An 8,159-nucleotide genomic window follows, 5' to 3' on the forward strand; every position below is an offset into this window, starting at 1 on the left:
ATAAAGGAACAGACAAACTCAAACATGTTAAAATTTAGGGACTAAAAAGAAAATAGAGTGGGCCAGGCGTGGTGGCTCAAGCCTGTAATCCCAGCACCTTGGGAGGCTGAGACGGGTGATCATCGGAGGTCAGGAGGTTGAGACCAGCCTGGCCAACATGGCAAAACCCCGCCTTTTTGCTGTTGTTTGTTTTTTGAGATGGAGTCTTCCATTGTCGTTTGGGCTGGGGTGCAGTGGCAAGATCTTGGCTCACTGCAAACTTCACCTCCCTGGTTCAAGCAATTCTCTTGCCTCAGCCTCCCGAGTAGCTGGGATTACAGGTGCCTGCCACCAGGCTCAGCTAATTTTTTTGTATTTGTGGTAGAGACAGTTTTTCACCGTGTTGGCCAGGCAGCTCTGGAACTCCTGACCTTGTGATCCGCCCACCTTGGCCTCCCAAAGTGCTGGGATTACAGGAATGAGCCACCGTGCCAGGCCTAAAACCCCGTGTTTATTAAAAATACAAAAATTAGCTGTGTGTGATGGTGGGTGCCTATAATCCCAGTAACTCTGAGGCTGACACAGGAGAATCACTTGAACCCAGGAGGCAGAGGTTGCAGTAAGCAGAGATGGCGCCACTGCAGTCCAGCCGGGCTACAGAGCAAGACAGTGTCTCCAAAAGAACAAACAAACAAACAAAAAAACCAAAAAAAAAAAAAAAACCCAGATATCCAGATAAGAGGATGCAGATGTGTCCACTGCCATAAATTCTTCACCATGCTACAAGAGGGGAACTGACATTTTGATGAATCTTTGTAAATCATCAATTTATCTATCACACTTTTATTTCACCAGTAGCATTGACAAAGCTAAGTCCTACAATTCTATTTGAAATTACCCTAAAAAGAACAGACCTTTAAAACCTACTACACTCACTCTGAGGAAGAAATAAATATGAATTTTTAGCAAATAAAATGCATCATTTTAGCTTGCCTCTTTGGAAATAGTATTTTTATCTTTCAAGCTGTACTGACAAAATGTATCTTACAGTCAACGAAAAACTGAAACTCAAATAAGCGGACAAGCCTTTTCAAGATAACAAACTCAGGGAGAGGCAGTGCTGACCGCAACACAGACCTTTCTAAGTGTCACGGCATTCCATTCTATCCCTCGGGACACCCATCCTGTTCAGTAAAGCACTCAGTCACCACCTAGGAGGCACTGGCACTGCTCTTTGTCCTCCTGTGTGCCTTAAAAGCATCTTCATATTCAGGTTCTTGCACATCCTCTCTGGGGTGGGTTTTCCTTGTTCTTTGGGACAGTTTTTCTCTCTTCACAAGTCTGAGACAATCTAGAGAGCAGAAATCATTTCTGCCTTTTCCTCTCAATATCAGTATTCCATTGGCAGACCGTCAATGTGTCTCCGAGGAATAAAAACTCGGGCTGGAGGAACAGTTTTAATGACCTAGCTTTAATGACATTACTTTGTATTGTCCATTCATTTTAATGTCCTAAAATTTTAATAACCCTAAGGGGTCACCGTTTTAGATGAAACTATACCAGGAGATTCCTCTAAGGCCAAGAGCATCCAGCTGCTCCCCTGAGAGACTCTACCCCCTACCTCAGGCTGTCCTTGGGGATGAGATGATCCCGGGGATGAGATGATCCTGGGGCTGATACTCACTAGACCCTCCAATAGACATGGCCACAGTGGGTATCCTGGGTCATCCCTAGACAGTTCTAAAATGCCAGGACTAGGAAAAGACAGGAGGGTGGCTGAGGACACAACACCCTGTAAAGTTTTCACGGGGGGACCTCAACCTAAAGACATTTGGGTAATATGTACACTTAGGAAAGATGAAAAGAAGAGAGGCACAAAGATTTTTTTTACAGTAGAGTGTCAGATGATTTATTCTCCACTTTCCTCTCATGTAAAATGTTTGGAAACAGAAAAATATTTTGGCCAAGGTGGCTCACGCCTGTATTCCCAGCGCTTTAGGTGGCTGAGGTGGGCGATCAGTTAAGATCAGGAGTTCGAAACCAACCTAACCAACATGGCAAAACCGTGTCTCTACTAAAAATACAAAAATTAGCTGGACGTGGTGGTGGGTGCTTATAAGCCCAGCTACTGGGGAGGCTGAAGCAGGAGAATCGCTTGAACCCGGGAGTCAGAGGTTGCAGTGAGCTGAGACTGTGCCATTGCACTCCAGCCTGGCGACAGGGCGAGACTCCGTCTCAACAACAACAACAACAAAAATATAAATATATATAAAATATACATTTAAAATTATTACATGTAGATAGTATTTGAAGTCATGGGACTGACTGTAGATAGAAACAAGAGAAGGCAAGGAAAGTTTTCATATTTATATTTGTATATAATTATATAAAATTAATATACATAATTATAATATATAAATATATCATATAGGCTGTGCACAGTGGCTTACACCTGTAATCCCGCAATTTGGGAGGCTGAGGTGGGCAGATCACCTGAGGTCAGGAGTTCGAGACTAGACTGACCAACATGGAGAAATCCCATCTCTACTAAAGATACAAAAATTAGCCAGGCGTGGTGGTGCGTGCCTGTAATCCCAGCTACTCAGGAGACTGAAGCAGGAAAATCACTTGAATCCAGGAGGTGGAGGTTGCGGTGAGCCCAGATTGTGTCATTGCACTCCAGCCTGGGTGACAAGGGTTAAACTCCATCTCAAAATCAATAAATAAATAAAACAAGAAATAGATATTTATGTCTAAATATATAATTACTATACATAAATGTGTATATATATACATTTATTATAAATTCATTAATATATAAAATATATTTATTTCTGAGACAGGGTCTGGCTCTGTCACCCAGGCTGGAGTGTAGTGGCACTATCATAGCTCATTGGAGCCTTGAACAGATGGCTCAAGCAATCCTCCCACCTCAGCCTCCTGAGTGGCTAGGATTGCATGCACACACCACCATGCCTAGCTAATTTTAAAATTTTTTGTAGAGACAGGGTCTTCCTTTTTTGCCTAAGCTGGTCTTGAACTCCTGGGCTCAAGCGATCTTCCCACTTCAGGCTTCCAATGTGTTAGACGTGGACCACTGCATCGAGTCTAATGCATTTTTTAATTTGTGAGTTTATATTATTTAATATTTTGAAGTACTGAATGTGTTGAACAACCAACTTGCAGAATTCCCGAACCATGGACGGTCAGCTGTCATGTCCTGGTTCAAATCGTCCCAGCACACCAAGGCTAGAAACCTTTCAGCCAACTTCCATTTATGTCTCCCGGGGCAGGACAATGTCACTTGGCCAATCCCCACTAAGAGGGACTCTGGAAAGGCAAGAAACTATTCTGTTCTCTAAAATGGAATGTGACCAGAGAGAAGGCAGTTGGGAGGGCCAGCTGGGCCCTCCAACCAGCAGCATCCACCATTGACTAACTGCTCTAGAGCTACACCGTGCTGGGCATTTGGGGCACTGTTATGAGCATGAGCAAGAGTTTCCATTTTTCTTCTCATGGGACCTTCATGCTAGTGGCAAGAGACAATTCTTTTTTTTTTTGAGACAGTTTTGTTCTTGTCACTCAGGCTGTAGTGCAATGGTGTAATCTCGGCTCACTGCAACCTCTGCCTCCTGGATTCAAGCAATTCTCCTGCCTCAGCCTTCCGAGTAGCTGGGATTACAGGATTGCACCACCACATCTAGCTAATTTTTGTATTTTTAGTAGAGATGGGGTTTCACCATGTTGGCCAGGCTGGTCTGGAACTCCTGAGCCACTGCACCCAGTCAAAAGGGAGATTTTAAATCAATAAGTATAATTGTGATGAATGCCAGAAAGCAGAATGTGTGTGATGGGGAGGGGACCTAAGTTATTGTCTCATATTTTACCACTTTCATAGGCAATAACTAAAAACTTAGAAGCTTAAAACAACACACACCTTTAAGCCAATTTTGGCAAGCTAGGAGTTGAGCACATTTTAGCGGGTCCTGTGCTTGGGATCTCACACTAAGCAGCTGGGCTGCATCCTCATCTGAGGCTCCACCAGGGCAGAATCCATTTCCAGGTCCGCCGAGGTTACTGGCAGAATTCATTTCCTCGGACCCGCTTGGCAAGGGCCCAGCTTTTTGCTTCCTTGCCTACGGGGCCCCTCCGAAGGTCCTTTCTCAGCACAGCATCTCCCTCCTGTAGCGGCTGCAGGCGGAACCTTTCTCTCTAGTGTGCGAAGGTGATGCACTGTGACAATGACATCCCATTGCTTTTGCCAGGCTCTATGGGTTAGAAGCCAGTCACCGGTTTTGCTCGTACCCAAGGTCAGGAAGACTATGGAAGGGCATAGGTCATTGCGGGGTCAGTCACTTTAGGGTGTGGTTGCCACCATTGAACTTGGTGAGACTTTAAGGGTTGGTAGGAGCTGGCCAGGTACAGGGGTGAGGGTGTGTCAGGCAGGGGTGAGGGCATGGAGGGGGATGCAGAGGCCTGCACCCTGGAATGTCCTTTCACTCCCTGAGGTTTTGTTCTCCTGATCCCTGAGTACATCCCAGAACACGGTGGGGCCCTAGCAGGGGAGAGGTAGGGAAGCATGTGTTGTTCATCCGGGGACCTTGTTAGGCAAATCAGATTAGGGGCCAGGCTTTCAGTGGTGGGTGTGAGCGTGGGAGTGATGAGTGTGCAGGTGTGTGTGGGAAGAGCGATGGGGATGGGGTCAGCCCCAGCCACCATGAAGACCTTAACTGTGCATCCACCCATCCCAGCAGCCTCCCTGAGTGAGTGCCTTCAGGGCGCAGGTCCTGTTTTACACATGGAAGTGCATCAGAGTCGGACACTGCCTTGCTTTAGAGAGGTCACACTTCTTCTCCTTCTTCTTCTCCTCCTTCTTCTTTTTTTAAATTTGTGACAGAGTCCCGCTCTGTTGCCCAGCCTGGAGTGCTGTGGTGTGACCTTGGCTCACTGCAACCTCTGCCTCCCAGGTTCAAGCAATGTTCCTGCCTCAGCCTCCTGGGTAGGGTAGCTGGGATGATAGGCACACATTACCATGCCTGGCTAATTGTAATATTTTAGTTTTACCATATTGGCCCGGCTGGTCCCAGTCTCCTGGCCTCAAGCCATCTGCCCGCCTCAGCCTCCCAAAGTGCTGTGACTACAGGCGTAAGCCACCACACCGGGCGAGAGGTCACACTTCATGCCAAGTGGGTGGCAGCCACTCAGACAGCACCCCAGCTGGCACTGGGAGTGAGGGGTGCTCAGCGTCCTAGGAAGGCAGAGGGCTGCATGAGAGGTTCCAGGAGGAAGGACTGGAGGAGGATTTGAGATTTTCACCTGAGCAGCTGGGTAGATGGAGGGGCTGTTCACAGAGAATCACAAGAATGTGGATGAGCAGGTTAGGGCACTAATAAAGCACTCTGTTTTGGCCCGTGGAAAATTTGAGATGCTTCCCTGTGTCCAGCGGGGGCTTTGGGAAAGGTCAGGGCTGGGCATCTTACTGGGATGGATGTCTCTGGCAGGCAGCAGAGCATGTGGATGGTTTGGGAAGCCCGGAAAGGCATGAGATTTCTTGTGGCAGTGCCCACTGCAAATGGAAGGGCATTTGGCCTGAGCCCAGACATATACAAGTTGGGCAGAGAAGGGGGTGGGTCCCCAGGACCCACCGAGGAGCAGCTATGGAATTACAGGGAAACAAAGAGTGTGGGGTCACATGAAGCAGAAAACTCAAATAAGATGAGGAAAGACGTTTTAAAGACGATCAGGGCTGGGACAGTGGTTCATGCCTGCAATCCCAATACTTTGGGAGGCTGAGACGAGAGGATAGCTTGAGGCCAGGAGTTTCAGACCAGCCTGAGAAACATAGGGAGACCTCATTTCTATAAATAAATAAATACCATTGGTACTTGGCATTTCAGGCGGGGAACAGCAAACACACGAAAGCTCTGAGGTAGGAAAGGGAAGTGATTAGCGCTCGCTCCTGGTTCCTTTATCAGACCTTAAAGAGATGCAGAGACATTTCAGGTACTCCTTGGCCGAGCTCCTTCAGGGAAGGCCTAAGTTCGCTTCTACTTCCCATCTATTAATTTTGTTTTTTTTGGAGACAGAGTCTCACTCTGTCGGCCAGGCTGGAGCGCATGCAGCGGCACCATCTCAGCTCACTGCAACCTCCACCTCCCGGGTTCAAATGATTCTCCTGCCTCAGCCTTCCCAGTAACTGGGACCATAGGGACGCGTCACCACGATCGGCTAAGTTTTTGTATTTTTAGCAAAGATGGGGTTTCATCTTGTTGGCCAGGCTGGTTTCGAACTCCTGGCCTCAAGTGATCCACCTGCCTCGGCCCCACAAACTGCTGGGATTACAGGCGCGAGCCACCGCGCCTGGCCCTACTTCACTCCTAACGCCCACCATACGTGCTTCCAAATGTTTGCTGAATGACAAAGTGAACGACTGAATGGGACTACGTGACTTCGGGCAGCAGGCAATCCTATTCCTTGGACCTCAGTTTCCTTTTTTGTAAAGCAAGCCTGTCTCTCGCTCTCTGCCCTAAAAGCCTGAGTTCTGGGCTTGAGATGAGCGCGTCCTGTAGAGCAGAGTGCAGGTGGACGTTGAGCTGGGTTTTCTAGGAGGCCAGGATCCAGCCAGCTCTTGGGTCTGGTCCTCCCGCCGGACCCCGCACGCCCAGTCCCAGCGCCGCCCCGCCCAACCTGCCTTTGTTCCGCGAAGCTCGCTCCCCATTGGCCGGGGGGCGGGCCCTGGGCGCCCGGCTCCGCTGGGGGCGGGGCTGCGGGCGGCGGGCCAGGCTGTGTGCACCTGCGCGGTGTGTTTCCCGGTCGCAGCCCCGCGTCAGCTGCAGCTCCTTGATCCCAGCCGGATCCTGAGCGGGGAACACGGGCTGAAGCGGCGGCTGCGGCCCCGCCCCGGGGCTCCATTGTTGAGGCTGCCGCCGCTCTCTCGGCTGCTCAGCTGCGCTCCAGTCGGCCTATGCGCCGCGGCGAGGAGCGAGCGCTGCGAGGCGGCAGCCTGAGGTGAGACCGTGCGACGGGCGACGGGGTCTCCGGACCGGGCGGGGGTCTCTGCCCCGCGCGTGGCGGCTTCGAGCTGGGCACCGCAGGGTCTGAGGTTGGGGTCCGGGGTCCTTGCGCCAGGGCTTTGTCTCCGCCTTGGGCGGCACCGGGGGCTTAGCGCCTGCTGCGGTACCTCGTGGGCCCGCGGGGGGTCCCGGTCGTCCTGCGGGTGGGGGCCGGTCCCTACTGCTTCCCGGCTCCCCGCGTCTGCCGCGGAGGGGACTGCATGGACCCAGGCGCTGGCTTCTGCCCTGTCCCCCGCAGCGTGGCTGGTCCCCGCGTGCGGCAGAGGGGGCCCTGCGAGGGCCCACTCGTGGGGCGGGGTCCGGGTCACCGCGAGTGGGAGACTCCGCCGCCCTCCCCGCCCTCCCTCGCAGCGAGACTGCTTCCCTAGACTCACCGAGGGGACTGCGCGGACCTTCGGACGAGGGAGTCCGAGACTCTGGGTGGGGGCTCTTTCCTGGCCCCGCATGACGGCTTCCTGAGTGTTTTGTCACCTATATAGGTGGCTGCGTGGACCCGCGCGCGTGAGTAAATGCGAGGTCCTTTTTCAATACCATGAATCCAAGTATTCATGCTATTTTAAATCTGCAATTCTTTGACTCTCCAGAGGGTTTTTAGATTAATTTTTTTTCTATTTCTTCCTAGTGTTTGTTGCATAGTTCAGAGTACTTGATTAAAACTTACCAGGTCCGCCTGGTGCGGTGGCTCACGCCTGTAATCCTAGGACTTTGGGAGGTCTAGGCAGGCGGATCACTTGAGGTCAGGAGTTCGAGACCAACCTGGCCAACATGGTGAAACCCTGTCTCTACTAAAAATACAAAAATTAGTTGGGCGTGGTGGTGGGCGCCTGTAATCGCAGCTCCTCAGGAGGCTGAGGCAGGAGAATAGCTTGAACCCAGGAGGCGGAGGTTGCAGTGAGTGAAATGGCTGCACTGCACTCCAGCCTGGGCCATAGAGTGAGACTTCCTCTCAAAACAAAAACAAAAACAATGTACTGGGTCTACCTCCGCCTGGCCAATATGGTGAAACCCCATCTTTACTAAAACTACAAAAATTAGCTGGGTGTGGTGGTAGTCCTGGGTTCGCCTGTAGTCCCAGCTACTTGAGAGGCTGAAGCAGGAGAATCGTTT

At 50.7% G+C, this 8,159-nt stretch overlaps 1 pseudogene; it reads right to left on the minus strand.

Moving 5' to 3' along the window:
* Positions 1-6,505: 6,505 nt before the first annotated feature.
* Positions 6,506-7,498, minus strand: LOC112617399 (annotated as a pseudogene).
* Between the last annotated feature and the right edge of the window lie 661 nt (positions 7,499-8,159).

The sequence above is a fragment of the Theropithecus gelada genome, unplaced genomic scaffold, assembly GCF_003255815.1.
Source record: "Theropithecus gelada isolate Dixy unplaced genomic scaffold, Tgel_1.0 HiC_scaffold_16159, whole genome shotgun sequence".
Classification (NCBI taxonomy): domain Eukaryota; kingdom Metazoa; phylum Chordata; class Mammalia; order Primates; family Cercopithecidae; genus Theropithecus; species Theropithecus gelada.